Source organism: Erpetoichthys calabaricus, chromosome 3, assembly GCF_900747795.2.
Source record: "Erpetoichthys calabaricus chromosome 3, fErpCal1.3, whole genome shotgun sequence".
NCBI classification, from domain to species: domain Eukaryota; kingdom Metazoa; phylum Chordata; class Cladistia; order Polypteriformes; family Polypteridae; genus Erpetoichthys; species Erpetoichthys calabaricus.
In genome coordinates, this window is record NC_041396.2 from 13,072,806 (window position 1) to 13,089,359 (window position 16,554).

The 16,554-nt window shown below is 41.3% G+C and overlaps 1 protein-coding gene across 1 annotated transcript in view; it reads right to left on the reverse strand.

Moving 5' to 3' along the window:
* Positions 1 to 16,554, reverse strand: part of blk (BLK proto-oncogene, Src family tyrosine kinase) — a 244,730-nt gene that overhangs the window by 168,968 nt on the left and 59,208 nt on the right. The gene's annotated exons all lie outside the window — the stretch shown is intronic.

Genomic DNA, 16,554 nt, shown 5'->3' on the forward strand with positions numbered 1-16,554 from the left:
TGAAGAGGTGGGGCAAGGGGGCGTCAACAGTCCCAATCACAAGTGTGTTCAGTTCACACCCAGCACTAAATATGAGGAATGGCGTTTGATAAAGCAGGGGACTGCCATCTTAATTCTAAAAAGGCCAAATATTTTTTCCAAAGAACAGTTTTCTGAAAATCACACAAAGCTACGGCTTCACACAGAAATCAACACAAAAACGTCTGTTGCTGCGTGAGCCGCTCACGACGGCTGGCAGGGATGTGCTGGCGTGTGGAGGGGATGGCAGTGGTGGCCTCAGTCACAGAACAATGCAATCTGGTTTGTACCTCTTTTCATTGTAAGCGTCAGCGCCGTGAATGTGTTCAGCACCCCGATCGCCTTCGGACCAATCAGCTGATGCAGTACCTCACGTTCATTTTCGATTACTTGCATCAAAATCTGACAATTCAGATTTCAATTCAGGGATAATATGCAAAACATTGTCCAACAAAGTATTTTCCTTTTTGCATTTGCTTCAATCTCTCAACAGATTTACCGTTGTTTGCTCCTCACCACTCACGTGAGTGCTAGGAATCTCGGTCAAACCGACGAAGCTAACTTTCCTTTTAGCAAAGAGAGTCAAACTAAAGCATAACGGTGGGCCGGGTCACCATTTACAGTAGATTATAAATTCCCAACCCCCTCCACTGGACAAAAGTCGACATCCGCCCTGAAAAGTTAATGAACGGGTGGAAGCTGCCGATGTCGATGACGATTTCGTTATCTGCCGTTTCAGCCTGTTGCTGGAAAGGAGCAAAGTAAGAGAAGTAACAACAGGAGAAGAATTTCCAACTGCTAGAGCAACATCCTTAGATTGGCTTCGAGAGCAAATGTCCTGAACTGAAGCAAACGATTATGTAGATCATCAGGTGTTACATCTGTAGCTCATTATTCTGTTAAATATGGTTTGTAAATATGGGGATGACAGCACCGTCTATTGATAAGTGGTGTATCACTCAGGACTAACAGAAGAAGAATGGAACAATATGATAAAAGTCAAGAGTAATACGTTATTTAGGCAATAAAAGTGTAACGATTTTCAACGAGACTTTGGTTTTCGGTCGTTTCGGTTAATCACCCCACATTGACGAAACTTACGCTTGTTGGCAGAACACAGAAATGCTTAGAAGTGGAACGCCTCTTACCTCAACTGTTGATGCCCCTCGCTCCACCTCCTTTTGACGCTGATTGGTCATCTGATTACATTCAGTTTCAACAGGATGAATGTGTGGTCCTTAATCGAAACGCAATACGTTTGGTTTACATTTAGTTATGACATGCGATCTGTGGGCAGGAACTAAAATGCTCACGCTCTGCCAGACGTCATGGTGAATGAAGAGCCTTTGTCAAGTCCAGCCATAAATTCTCCACTGGATTGACATCTGGACTTGAACTCTACCACTCCAGAACATTTACTTTGTTGTTTCAAAGTCATTCCTGCTCAGTTTTTGCTTTTTCGTTGTCTTGCCTGAAAACAAATCTTCTCACAAGGTGAAGGTTCCTCGCAGACTCCATCAGGTTATCCAACAGGATTGCCTCATCTTTGGTATTGGAGGAGCTCCATCTCACTCCCGCTGCTCATTCCTTTGTTTAATACGTCATAGTTGGTTCTTTGAAAAGCCTCTGGAATGCTTTACAAGCCGAGCGGCTATTCTTCCTTTGTTTCTTCATTTTGACTAAATAGGGTGGTCCGGTTGGCACCCCAAGCTTTGAATTCCTATCCATAGATTGCACATCTTAAACTGAAAGCGAAGCAAACGTATCATGTTTCGCTTACCGGCTGCTGTGAGTGTATTGCATTTCGATTCAAGCAACTCAGATTTGCCGTCTGTCTGAGAGCACCTCTTGGGCACGGCCATCATCAGTGTGTCTGTCTGCGGAGAGAGTGTCGACCTCATCATTGAGAGGTTTACTTACCTCGGCAGTGACATGTCTCTGGTCACTCTTCCTATGAAGTCAGTAGACGGATTGGGAGAGCATGGGGGGCCATGAGGTCGCTGGAAAGGAGTGTGTGACACTCCTAACATCTATGCAAAAGGACGAAGGTCCAAGTCTTTAGAGTCTTGGTGCTTCCTGTCTTGGTTGCGAGACATGGACGCTATCCACTGACTTGAGATGAAGACTGGACTCCTTCATGTGTGACTCTCTGGAAAATCCTTAGGTCCCTTTGGTTTGACTTTGTGTTGCTCATGGGGTCCCAAATGAGGCACATGACCTGCATTGTGAGGGAGCGTCAGTTATGGCACTATGGCCATGTGGCACGTTTCCCCGAGGGTGATCCCGCTCGTAAGATCCTCATTGTTGGGGACCTGAATGGCTGGACCAGGCCAAGGGGTCACCCACGTAACCACTGGCTGTGACAGATAGTCATTTCTGGAGGGTGGGACTGGACCGTGTGTCTGCCTGGGGAGTTGCCAACTGGGATCCCGAGCTGTTTCGTCGTGTAGTGGGTGTGGCAACTAACTGTACCAGTGCATGCTCCCCAACTTGACTTGACTTGACTAGAGAGCACAGCAACGCAGCAAGAGTTTCAACCAACCCTACAAGTTTTTAAGGCTGCCTTCAGCCATTTTTAGCAATGTGTTCTTCTACTTCTTTTTCTTTCATCTGCTCCCATTAGGGGCTGCCACAGCAGATCATCTTTTTCCATCTCTTCCTGTCCTCTGGGTCTTGCCAGAATTAAATGTAGTCAACTGGCCAATCAGAGTCAAGAGGTGGGCCAAGGGGCGTCAACAGTTCCAATCACTAGCGCATTCGATTCACACCCAGCGCTTGGCACCCCAAGCTTTGCCCTGCCAGGTGGCGCAGTGGTAGTGCTGCTGCTTTGCAGTAAGGAGACTGTGGAAGATTGTGGGTTAGCTTCCCGTTTCCTCCCTGTGTGGATAGTGCTTTGAGTACTGAGAAAAGCGCTATATAAATGTAATGAATTATTATTATTACCCTGTTCTTCTTAACCTGGCTGCATTTACAGCAGTGAAGAAACAACTGCTCTGTAGCAGGAATTCGAATGATGGAATTCAGTTTGCTTCCATGTGTTCTGCTTATTTATTTACGTTTATAAGTCGCAAATACACGACGGTAGAGATGCGATCGCACATAATCTGGTGAAATTAGTCAAGTACAAGCCCCAGCTGGGGAGTGTCCTTTTAAAAAAATACTAGGAAGGTGTGGACACCAGAGGGTGCTCCAGCTCCCCAAACACCCAACACAAACAGACCCGGAGCCACACGGTGAAAGCCCAAAGAGTCTTTATTCATGGGAAACTCTTTACAACAAGCGTTTCCCACCACCACAGCCACAAGTATATGCAATAAGCACTGTATAGCACAATAAAGCAACTCTTTGTTTTCTCTCAGTCTCTCACTGGTCACTGCCTCATCCACTCCTCCAAACAAGGTTTGTCCACCTTTCACCAGACTCTGCCTCATCCATCTGAAGCAGGCAGCAGCTTTTATATTCCGCGTGAAAGTACGTCCACTCTTCCGTACACATTGTAATAGACGCCCAAAGAGTGGAAGGATGGGGGAAGGCAACCTCTTTGGGACACTACTTCCCCAAAAGACGTTAGATGGCAGCTTCAATGCAGTGTATAACGGTGGATTCCCGCAGGGCACAATGGGACATGTAGTTTTATACCACAGCCCTGCTGAGTACTGTGGGTGCCGCCAGGGGACGCTGCGAGAGAACCTGGGGAGTCATGTCTTCCCCATAGCCTGAAAGTACGAAGTCACGAGGGCAGATTAAAGACCTGGAATTCTCCACCTGACCCAGAAGTGCTGGCAAGTCACATGTATGGAAGAACACAAGCACTACCGGGTCAAGAACTATATAAAGCACTGCAGAACACCCAGCAAGCAAGCCAGAGTCGGGTGGAGATGAACGAAGCTTGCTGGGAGGTGTGGAGGAGATATACAGAGAGAAAGAATTCAACTATTATTGTATTTACTTGTGTATATTGTGGCTGTGGTGCTTGGTGGCACTGTAAAAGAAAGAAAAAGAAATTAAAAATCTTCTTAGTACTTTTAGGCGGAGTGGTGGCTCTGAGGCTAGGGATCTGCACTGGCAATCGGAGGGTTGCCGGTTCGAATCCCGTAAATGCCAAAAAGGGACTCTGCTCTGTTGGGCCCTTGAGCAAGGCCCTTAACCTGCAATTGCTGAGCGCTTTGAGTAGTGAGAAAAGCGCTATATAAATGCAAAAAATTATAATTATTTTACCCTGTGTCCTGTGTATATATCTGTTGGGTTTAAAGGGGCAACAGTGCCACCTTGTGTTCACAACGTGGTCTGAAAGTAATTCCATTTGAGGCAGAAACCCCATGAAATAGGGCTCCCTAGTGCCTGCAGCAAACCCCTGGCAGCATCCATGGAACCTAACAGGGCTGAGACCACCGTGTCCTGTGCTGCCCTGCTGGGAATCCGAGGCACCACTGCAATCCAGGGGCACTGCCATCTTGTGCTCTGGAGGAGATAATGCCCTGTGCAAGCTCCTTTTAGATGGATGAGGCAGAGTCTGGTGGAAGGTGGACAAACCTTGTGTGGAGGAGTGGAGGAGGCAGTGACCCGTGAGAGACTGAGAGAGAAGACAAAGAGTTGCTTTATTGTGCTATACAGTGCTTATTGCATATACTTGTGGCTGTGGTGGTGGGAAACGCATGTTGTAAAGAGTTTCCCACGAATAAAGACTCTTTGGGCTTTCACCTTGTGGCTCCGTGTCTGTTTGTGTTGGGTGTTTGGGGAGCTGGAGCATCCTCTGGTGTCCACACTATCTAGTATTTTCTTAAAAGGACACATCTCTCTTTCCATCTCATGGGCATCCTGGCTGGGTAAGGCTGCCAGTCGCCCCTTACAGAAAAAAATAGCTATCTGTAACTTTAGCCAGTTTCCAAAAATTTGTAAGGCCTCACATAGATGACAGGATATAAAATAAGTAAAAAAAAACACACTGACACTAATCACATCTGTGACCTCAATATTGTCACCTTAGGCTCTACTTCAGAGGCCCCTATAGTTCTGAGGTTTGTTTAAGTAGAAAACAGAGGTTCTGAGTTGTGGTTCTTATGCTTACTAATCATGGCACTGTGTTGCATGTTGATTAGCATATACAGTTAGGTCCATAAGTGTTTGGACAGAGACAACTTTTTTCTCATTTTGGTTCTGTACATTACCACAATGAATTTTAAATGAAACAACTCCGATGCAGTTGAAGTGCAGACTTTCAGCTTTAATTCAGTGGGGTGAACAAAACGATTGCATAAAAATGTGAGGCAACTAAAGCATTTTCTGAACACAATCCCTTCATTTCAGGGACTCAAAAGTAATTGGACAAATGAAATAACTGGAAATCAAATGTTCATTTCTAATACTTGGTTGAAAACCCTTTGCTGGCAATGACAGCCTGAAGTCTTGAACTCCTGGACATCACCAGATGTTGGGTTTCCTCCTTTTTAATGCTCTGCCAGGCCTTTACTGCAGCGGCTTTCAGTTGCTGTTTGTTTGTGGGCCTTTCTGTCTGAAGTTTAGTCTTCAACAAGTGAAATGCCTGCTCAGTTGGGTTAAGATCAGGTGACTGACTTGGCCATTCAAGAATTTTCCACTTCTTTGCTTTAATAAACTCCTGGGTTGCTTTGGCTGTATGTTTTGTGTCATTGTCCATCTGTATCATGAATCAATTTGACTGCTGTATTTAGCTGGATTTGAGCAGACAGTATGTCTCTGAACACCTCAGAATTCATTTGGCTGCTTCTGTCCTGTGTCACATCATCAATAAACACTAGTGTCCCAGTGCCACTGGCAGCCATGCATGCCCAAGCCATCACACTGCCTCCCTCCACCGTGTTTTACAGATGATGTGCTATGCTTTGGATAATGAGCTGTTCCACGCCTTCTCCATACTTTTTTCTTGCCATCATTCTGGTAGAGGTTGATCTTGGTTTCATCTGTCCAAAGAATGTTTTTCCAGAACTGTGCTGGCTTTTTTAGAAGTTCTTTAGCAAAGTCCAATCTCGCCTTTCTATTCTTGAGGCTTATGAGTGTCTTGCACCTTGCAGTGCACCCTCTGTATTTACTTTCATGCAGTCTTCTCTTTATGGTAGACTTGGATATCGATATGCCTGCCCTCTGGAGAGTGTTGTTCACTTGGTTGGCTGTTGTGAAGGGGTTTCTCTTCACCATGGAAATGATTCTGCGATCATCCACCACTGTTGTCTTCCGTGGATGTCCAGGTCTTTTTGCGTTGCTGAGTTCACCAGTGTTTGCTTTCTTTCTCAGGATGTAAAAACTGTAGATTTTGCCACTCGTAATATTGGAGCAATTTCTCAGATGGGTTTTTTCTGTTTTCGCAGCTTAAGGATGGCTTCTTTCACCTGCATGGAGAGCTCCTTTGACCGCATGTTGTCTGTTCACAGCAAAATCTTCCACATGCAAGCACCACACCTCAAATCAACTCCAGGCCTTTTATCTGCTTCATTGATAAGGACATAACGACAGACTTGACCACACCTGCCCATGAAATAGCCTTGGAGTCAATTGTCCAATTACTTTTGAGCCCCTGAAATGAAGGGATTGTGTTCAAAAAATGCTTTAGTTGTCCCACATTTTTATGCAATCGTTTTGTTCACCCCACTGAATTAAAGCTGAAAGTCTGCACTACAACTGCATCGGAGTTGTTTCATTTAAAATTCATTGTGGTGATGTACAGAACCAAAATTAGAAAAAAGTTGTCTCTGTCCAAATATTTATGGACCTAACTGTATACATCTAGAAGCAACCAGGAGTGAATTGTGCTTAAAACTGGGTGGGGACAAGTAAACGGCTCAATGAATGTCACATTTCTAAACCAATCCAATGCCTCACAAAGGTGGGGCTCACAGTAGGGGCGGGGATTTTGAACTGCACAGGTCCCAGGTGGTCCCCTTAACCTGATTGGCTAGTGAACTTCTGTTTACAATCAACCATCTCCTGTCAAGAAAACCCTATTAGACATCTGTATGTGTGTCGTGTGTGCACAGAGCTTATGACACGCTTTAAAAATAAACGTAACCTGATGCAAGGGAAAAAAAACCTCTCTGTAGCATCAGACGACATCAATGGATGAGCGGTAAACATGAAAGCATGTTGTGACAACTGAAAATAAAGACCCTATAAACTTAAACACTAATCATAATGGAGTGTTTCAGTAACTGAGAATATAACTGAGCATCAAGTAAGCTGACTTACTGTTTTCAATTCAAAAAAATTAAGTTTAGCCTAGCGTCATGTTGATTAGACATGCAAGTAAGAATTTCACTGTACTCTGTGCACACAGCATACACACAACTTATTATCATTTAGAGCTTTTCATTGAGTGCAGGCATAGAGCTCTGTGAACAATTTTTAGTTAAAATGTAAGTACTGATTATAAGAATTAATGAAAAAATTAATTAGAAAACATGAAAAAACAGATTTGTTAAAAGACACAAAGGACAAGATAGAAACTGATTAAACATTAATGGAAATTAACAATATCTGTCCAGTAATTAATTGATATACACATAATGCTACTACTACTATTACTAGATAGAGAGTTTCACACATGTCAACATCAGGGCTCATCTAATAGTAATTCCACCCCGAGTCAGCAGATGGCACTGTTGCCTAATGTCTCTCCTCTCCATTGTTCTGCAATGTGACATGTTAACTCATCACGTCTGCCTGCCCACCGCCGAACCAGCCTCTCTACCACCATGGAATCGATCTAGTCATAGAAGTGCGTCTGTGAAGATGATCCTCAAACCACACGTTCATTTTGTATTATTTTGGTCAGTAATTATATTGCTGTTGCTTGAGTTTGTGCTTGCTTGGGAAAATGTATTTATTTTACAGAGGCTCTTGAGATAGATAGATAGATAGATAGATAGATAGATAGATAGATAGATAGATAGATAGATAGATAGATAGATAGATAGATAGATAGATAGATAGATAGATAGATAGATAGATAGATAGATAGATAGATAGATGTGAAAGGCACTATATAATAGATAGATAGATAGATAGATAGATGGGCGGCACGGTGGCACAGTGGGTAGCGCTGCTGCCTCACAGTTGGGAGATCTGGGGACCTGGGTTCGCTTCCCGGGTCCTCCATGCGTGGAGTTTGCATGTTCTCCCCGTGTCTGCGTGGGTCTCCTCCGGGCGCTCTGGTTTCCTCCCACAGTCCAAAGGCATGCAGGTTAGGTGGATTGGCGATTCTAAATTGGCCCTAGTGTGTGCTTGGTGTGTGGGTGTGTTTGTGTGTGTCCTGCGGTGGGTTGGCACCCTGCCCAGGATTGGTTCCCTGCCTTGTGCCCTGTGTTGGCTGGGATTGGCTCCAGCAGACCCCCGTGACCCTGTGTTCGGATTCAGCGGGTTGGAAAATGGATGGATGGATAGATAGATAGATAGATTATGAACTCTGAATCATTGAGTTCAGGTATTTCATATTCAGCAGATACATTAACTCAAGTCCATAGCCTTGTTATCTCCTTTGGCTTTGGAATGGGTCCTAATGAAGAGCTCAGTAACTTTAAACATGTCACTGTCATAGGATGACCATTCAGCCAAAAGAGCCTTTGTGAGGTTAGAAAACGAATCTGGATGTGAAGAACTGCCACACAATTGGCATTCCAATTCATCCCAAAGGTGTTCAGTAGGATTGAGGTCAGGGCTCATTGATCACCATTCTACAGTACTTCCTCCATGTCTTCGTAGACCTGGTTTTGTGAACTGGGACACAGTCTTGCTGGAACAGAAAAAAAGTCCTTCCCAAAACTGAAGTTCACAATTGTCTAAAATGTCTTTGTTTGCAGTAGAATTCACATAACCCTTTGAAGGTAGTGTTCTCCTGGCTTCCACCAAACTAATATTCATCCATCAGACTGCCAGATAGTGAAGCGTGATTCATCACTCCAGGGAACACATTTGCAGAATCCAATGATTGGTTTTGCATATAGTGATCTTAGGCTTGTGTGCAGCTGGCCATACAAACCAAATTCATGAAGCTCCTGGTGCACAAGTCTTGTGCCAGTGTTGTATCCTGAGGCCATTTGGAACTCTTGTTTTGAGTGATGCATCAGAAGAGAGGATGTGTGTACGAGCGACATGCTATAGCACTGTCAGTTTGTGTGGTCTACCACTTTGTGGCTGAGCTGTTGTTGCTCGTCGATGCTTCCACTTCACAAAAATAGCATTTACAGTTGACTGGGCCAACTCTAGCAGAGCAGAAATTTATCTATCTATCTATCTATCTATCTATCTATCTATCTATCTATCTATCTATCTATCTATCTATCTATCTATCTATCTATCTATCTATCTATCTATCTATCTATTATATAGTGCCTTTCCTATCTATCTATCTATCTATCTATCTATCTATCTATCTATCTATCTATCTATCTATCTATCTATCTATCTATCTATCTATCTATCTATCTATAATATAGTGCCATTCATATTTATCTGTCTATGATTTTTACTGTGATTTGGACACATGTCAGCAATAAACTTGACTTTGAAATTAGAGTCCTGTTGGGAAGCCAACATGAAAAGAGCTGTAACAATTGAAAGCTATGGTGAAGTAAGACCCCCATGGTTACTGTTTAGGGTTTTTTTTTTTGTTTTTGTAGTTTATACATCATTTGTCTGCTCCTACCTCTCAGGTCCCACTTTAAGTGTATTGAACTTTAGAAGTGACAGTAAGCCTATAGTTTAGTTTAACCCCCCCCACCCCTCCAAAACCCCTGGCCCCTTGAGCATTTCTTGCATGTCGGGTAGACACGTTGAGATGTGTGCACCTCACTGTGTTGCTGTTGGCTGAAGTTTGCATGATGTGCAGCCCAAACCGCAGCTCTTATCATGCCAGCTTAGGCAGTGCCAGTTAGGATGTGATGCTTATCTTTTATTGCTCTCATGGAGCTCACTGGCAGTGAGGTCTGCTGTTAGACTGAGTGTGTGCGTGTGTGCGTGTGTGCGTGTGTGTGTGCGTGTGAGTGTTTGTGCTGCAGTGCTGTTCTGCTTTTCTTTGCTGCTGGCCTCTAACTTGATGGCCATCTCATTCACTTTAATCCTAAAGAACAGTCTGAAAAATGAACAACGAGACAGGAGACGAGCCTGACTGAGACACACAGTAGCGGAGTAAGTCCTGTCACCGAAGTAGACGCTTGCTTGAAATTTGTTTTATTCTACGTCACAGACCTGATTTGGATCAGGGATGGCAGAAGCTGACATTATCGCCAGTACTGCCCAGTGCCATCTACTGGTACACTTTGGAAGAGATGCATTTGGGGGGCTCTTGTACGGTGCAGCAGACTCTACCGCTGGCCATGGAGGAGATTCAATGCTCGCTCTGCGCTGCTTTATTCTTCTGTCTTGGTGTCCCCATCTTGTATATTTTTGCACCATCAGCCGCAAGTTGCTTCTTATATTTGTGACAGCAAACACGAGGAGGATGAATGCTATGCGTCTGAGAGAATGTAGCAAAACTTTTTAAAAATAAAATCGAATTACACATTAATTAAAATGGAGAGCTCAGCTGGAATTGAAACAGGAGAGTGCAGCCAGCAGGGGGTGCCATACATTGCAGTATACATACATACATACATATATGTGTATTCTAGGCATTGGCTTAGTTGATGAGATGAAGTCCTAGGGTGTTGTACCGTGTTAGCCATTATGAATGTAGAGAAAAGCCAAGCAAAATGACACCTTTTATTGGCTAACTAAAAAGATTGCAATATGCAAGCTTTCGAGGCAACTCAGGCCCCTTCTTCAGGCAAGATGGAATCATGAGATGAATTAATTTTATATTTTAATATTATAATTTTGCAACCTTACTAATGTTTAATCAGCAGTTCAAGAAATAAGGCACTCAAGCAAAAAGAGAAATGAGCGATTTCAGCCGACGGCAGAAGCTTTTCAGGCCGCAAAAGGGATGTGAAAGTGCAGGCAATTCAAAGGAACAATCACATCAGTAACAAGCAGAAAAACAAAAATAACAATACATTTAAATATTTCATTTTATAGCTAAGATTTCTAGTTCAACTGAAATTCTTCTAATAACAAAAAAGTGACACACCATAACTTTGGGGTAGACAGCGTTAAGCCAGTAAAGAATATTTTCTTTCTCACAAAGCCCAAAATATGATCTCGTGTCACAGTCACCTCCTCTGAGAGCCATTTGAAATAAAATAAAATAAAACAAAACGCGAAGAGCAAACCGTTTAAAAATATTTAATTAACTAAGGACAGGCTGTTGGAATCACACAGGCCATGTAAGCCTTTGTAGGTCCTGTCGATACGCGGCAGTGGGATTTCAAATGTTTTAATTCAGATTGCTGAGCCGACAGCAAGTGAGTGTTAGGGGATTACAAACAATTAATAAAAAATAATAATGACAGCAAAAAGTCAGCTGAGATTCAATCAGTACTGGGAAAACAGGAAAAAATATTTAATTAGTCCTAGTCTATAAATATGAGGCAATAATAATAATACATTAGGCAGTAATTAAAAACACCACACTTAGTGAAGAAATATCATGGAAGAATACGAGCAAGAATTGAACTCAGTCTGTAACAGTAACAGCTCTGCATGACTGTTCTGTTATTATGTAAAAATATCAAACTCATGATTTATGTGCATTTATATATTTGTATAGATTTAGTGTACAAATATCATACATTTACATATGACATGTATTAAGCTATAATTAAACACAATCTGTAGCAGTAACAGCTAAGTGAGTGTATTATTATGTAAAATGAGTGTTCTGTTATTATGTAATATCAAGCTCATTATTTAGATACAGGCTGATATGATGGAGCACTTTAATAAACTGCTGAAAACATATTACTTTAACACCTTACACTCCAAATCGTAACCTTAGATCTTCAAATGAGGGTCTGCTTAGAATTCCAAGAGCTAAACTTAAATGAAATGGTGAGGCGGGCGGCCTTCTGCTGTTAGGCACCTAAAATCTGGAATAGCTGGCCGATAGAAGTTCACCAGGTTGATATGGTGGAGCACTTTAAAAAACTGAAACTAAAAACTCATTATTGTAACATGGCTTTCTCATAGCTTCATCTTAGTTTAATCCTGATGCTCTGTATATTCATTTAATTATCATTATCATTCCTGGCACTTCCAAAATCCGTACTAACCCCTACTTTCTCTACTGTTCTTTTTCTTGTTTTCTGTGGTGTCGATCTGCGCCACCACTACCTGCTCAAAGCACCATGATGTCCCTCCATTGATGGATTAAAGACCAGGAGTCCACATGACCGTCATCATCATCAAGTTCTTCCATGAGAACCCTGAATACCATGAGGACTGATTGATGTCACTTATGTTAGGTAGAATGCCTAGAGGTGGCTGGGTGGTCTCGAGGCCTCGGACCCCCTGCAGATTTAATTTTTTTTCTCCAGCCGTCTGGAGTTATTTTTTGTTTTTTCTGTCCTCCCTGGCCATCGCACCTTATTTTTATTCTATGCTAATTAGTGCTCCCTAATATTAATTCTTATTTATTTTGTCTGGCTCCAGCAGACCCCCGTGACCCTGTAATTAGGATATAGCGGGTTGGATAATGGATGGATAATTAATGTTCCCTGATTTTAATTCTTATTTATTTTTGTCTTTTTTTCTCTTTCTTCGTCATGTAAAGCACTTTGAGCTCCATCATTTGTATGAAAATGTGCTATAGAAATAAATGTTGTTGTTGTTGTTATATATATATACTAGACAAAGAGCCCATTTCGACAACATAAGATGAAACGGGCACGAGTGGAATAGTAATAAGTATAAGCACCACAAACCTGATATACAGTAGGTGTATTGAATGAATGCGTAATTGAATCAGAATGCATAATTAGGCCTAGAGCTGTAGTCAAAATCACCTTTCAGGCCTCTAGAGCTTTAATCGAAGTCACCTTTCTCTTTGAATTTTTGCGGCCGTAAATCCACCGCCTGCCACGATGTTGGGGTTGGATGTCGGTCTCGTAAGGTTTTTCGGGCAGCTGCGCAGAAGGTGACTGCGGCATTTGGCTTCAGACGGACGTGAGTGAGTGAGTGAGTGAGGAGGCTGGCGAATTATGTATTAAGATATATGTATATATAATGCACAGATATCATGTAATAATACATGTATGTATGTAATGTATTAAGCTATAATTAAACACAATCTGATATCACCTGGTATTTGCTCAGTAGCAGTTAAATGAGTGTTACATAGTTATGTAAAAATATAAAACTAATCATTTATGTGCATTTATATATTTACCAGTAATGGTGCACTGCACGATAACGTGCAGTGAATACACTTGATTTGAGCATTCCTAGTATTCATCCTCTTTCTCTGTACGTTTATCATTCGTTTGTTCAGAGGTTGATGTGCTTGTTGTTTCCTGAGCAGCTCTTCTTTTCTCCACCCTAGCTGCCTGCTGTTTCTCTTCTTTCGTCGGCATCTTTTTGCGTTAAAACTTATTAAGTTAGTTTTTGTGTTGCAATTACTTAGTATGTTTTCTTTAATCTTTCACTTAATCTGGCACTTAAATCTTCAATCTGCCTCAAAAATGATTAGCGAAGGTGGTAGGGAATGAGAACGGCACCCATACGCATGCGCCGCCCGGCCGCCCTGCTGTACGCTGCCAAGAGTTGATTGTACAATAAAATAAAATAAAAATAAAAAGAGTAATAAAATCACCATCACCCGAAAGCGGATAGTAGACGTCACGTAGTATATGTGTACCAAATTTCAAGTCAATCGGTGAAACGGTTTGCGAGCTACAGGTGATTTAAAACCCTGGACAGACAAACGGACAGCCATGGTAGTGTATTATAGAAAAAGATATATATTTAGTGTACAAATATGTAATAATACATTTACATATGAAATGTATTAAGCTATAATTAAACACAATCTGTAGCAGTAATAGTTAAATGAGTGTATTATTATGTAAAATGAGTGTTTTGTTATTATGTAATATCAAGCTAATTATTTATATACATTTATATATACTGTATATATATATATATATATATATATATATATATATATATATATATATATAATGCACAGATATCATGTAATAATGCATGTATGTATGTAATATATTAAGATATAATTAAACACAATCTGATATCACCTGATATTTGCTCAGTAGCAGTTATGTAAAAATATTAAACTAATTATGTATGTGTATTTATATATTTATATACATTTAGTGTAGAAATATATAATGATACATTTATGTATGTAATGTCACTTTACATTTTCTCAGTAACAGTTAAATGAGTGTTACATTATTATGTAAAAATATGAAGTTAATTTATATTATATATACTGTACATATATATAGTGTACAAAAATTATGTCATTTATGTCTGTAATATATTAAGCATTATATTTTTTATTAATTCTGTAATTTGCTTTTGACTTTCTGTAGTTTTGCTTTCAGATAACCTAGCTGACAATTACTTTACAATTAGTGTTAAAAAATTACACACAATAATATAAAACTGTGATTCCATGTGATACTTGTTCAGTAATTGTTAAACAGTTGTTAAATAATAAAATATTAAATAATAAAATTAATTCAACAGTAATACATATTAATTACTGTGAACATATATTAATATATTAAATGATAAATATCAATCTATATTAATATACATACACACACACACACACACACACACACGCACACAAACGCACGCACACACACACATATATATATATATATATATATATATATATATATATATATATATATATATATATACACTATATATATATATACACTATATGTGTTTATGTGTGTATATATATATATATATATATATATCCATCCATCCATTTTCCAACCCGCTGAATCCGAACACAGGGTCACGGGGGTCTGCTGGAGCCAATCCCAGCCAACACAGGGCACAAGGCAGGAACCAATCCCGGGCAGGGTGCCAACCCACCGCAGATATATATATATATATATACATATATAAAAATATATTTTTTTTTTAAGTATAGGGATTTAAGAAGATATTTATATTATATTATATTCTATAAAAATGTCATTTCATGTGATATTTGTTCAGTCATTGTTAAACAGTTCTTAAATAATAATATAAAAGTTGAATAATTAAATTAATTCAACATTAGTATATATTAATATATATTAAATATATATTACTGCCTTCCTGGGCAGCTGTGGCATCATAGATTCCAGCAGGGCATGCTGGGAGTTGGAGTTTGTTGGGTTCCGTGGGGACCTGGGAGGGATTCCAGGTCTGATTAATGAGCCCCCTGGAACACACCCAGGGCCAGCTTAAAAGGAGCCACCTGACTCCATGGAGGGGGCCAGAGTCGGGAGGAAGAGGGACGAAGCTTACTGGAGGAGGAATGGAGGTGGTTGACAGAGAGAGAAGAAAAGGACTATGTTTTACATATTTGTATTGTACTGTGCTGTGGGGAGCGAGGAATGGCACTTCCCCATGTAAATAAAGGCGTACTGGGTTAGGGTGGCTGTACACACCCTGGACTTGAAAAACAGAAAATAAAATTCAAACCGCAGGCAAAGAAGCAAAGGTAATGTTAATATACTGTATTTAACAAAGCCTTTCAATTTGCAGCATTCATTTATTTTGTGTTTTTTTGAAATCTTAATTTCTGATATCTGCCTTTATTATAAACTGCTCAAAAAAAGTGAAAGCAACACTTTGAAAACACAGCAGATCTCAATGGGAAAAAAATCCTGCTGGCTCTCTCTACTGCTATGGACTGATATGGTGATGTGTGAGGAACGAAAGGATGAAAATAAAAAGGATCAACCGATCCTGGGGGATCTCATCCAAGATGTGGACCAAGAGCATCACTGAGCTCCTGGACAGTCTGAGGTGTCAGATGGACCAAAACATAATGTCCCACCCAGAGGTGTTCTATTGGATTGAGGTCAGGCGAGAGTGAGTGTGGGGGGGATGCAGTCAATGGGATCAATTTCTTCATTCTCTCGCCACATGAGGCCGGGCATTGTCGTGCACCAGGAGGAACCCAGGAGCCACTGCACCAGCATAGGGTCTAACAATGGGGTCCAAGGATTTCATCCCGATACCTAATGGCAGTCAAGGTGCCGTTGTCTAGCCTGTAGAGCTCTGTGCGTCCCTCCATGGATATGCCTACCAAGACTAACCATCACTGACCCCCCACCAAACCAATCATGCTGAACAATGTTACAGGCAGCATAACGTTGTCCACGGCTTGTCCAGACCCTCTCATGTCTGTCAATCTGTGAAAAGCACAGGGTGCCGGTGGTGGACCTGCCAATTCTGGTATTCTACTAGAGGACATCAGGCCCTCAGGCCACCCTCATGAAGTCTGTTTCTGATTGTTTGGTCAGAGACATTCACACCAGTGTCCTGCCTGCCTGCTGGAGGTCATTTTGTAGACTCTGCCAGTGCTCATGCTGTTCCTCGTTGCCCAAAGGAGCAGATACCGGTGGGTCCTTCTATGAGGGGCCCTGTCCAGCTCTCCTA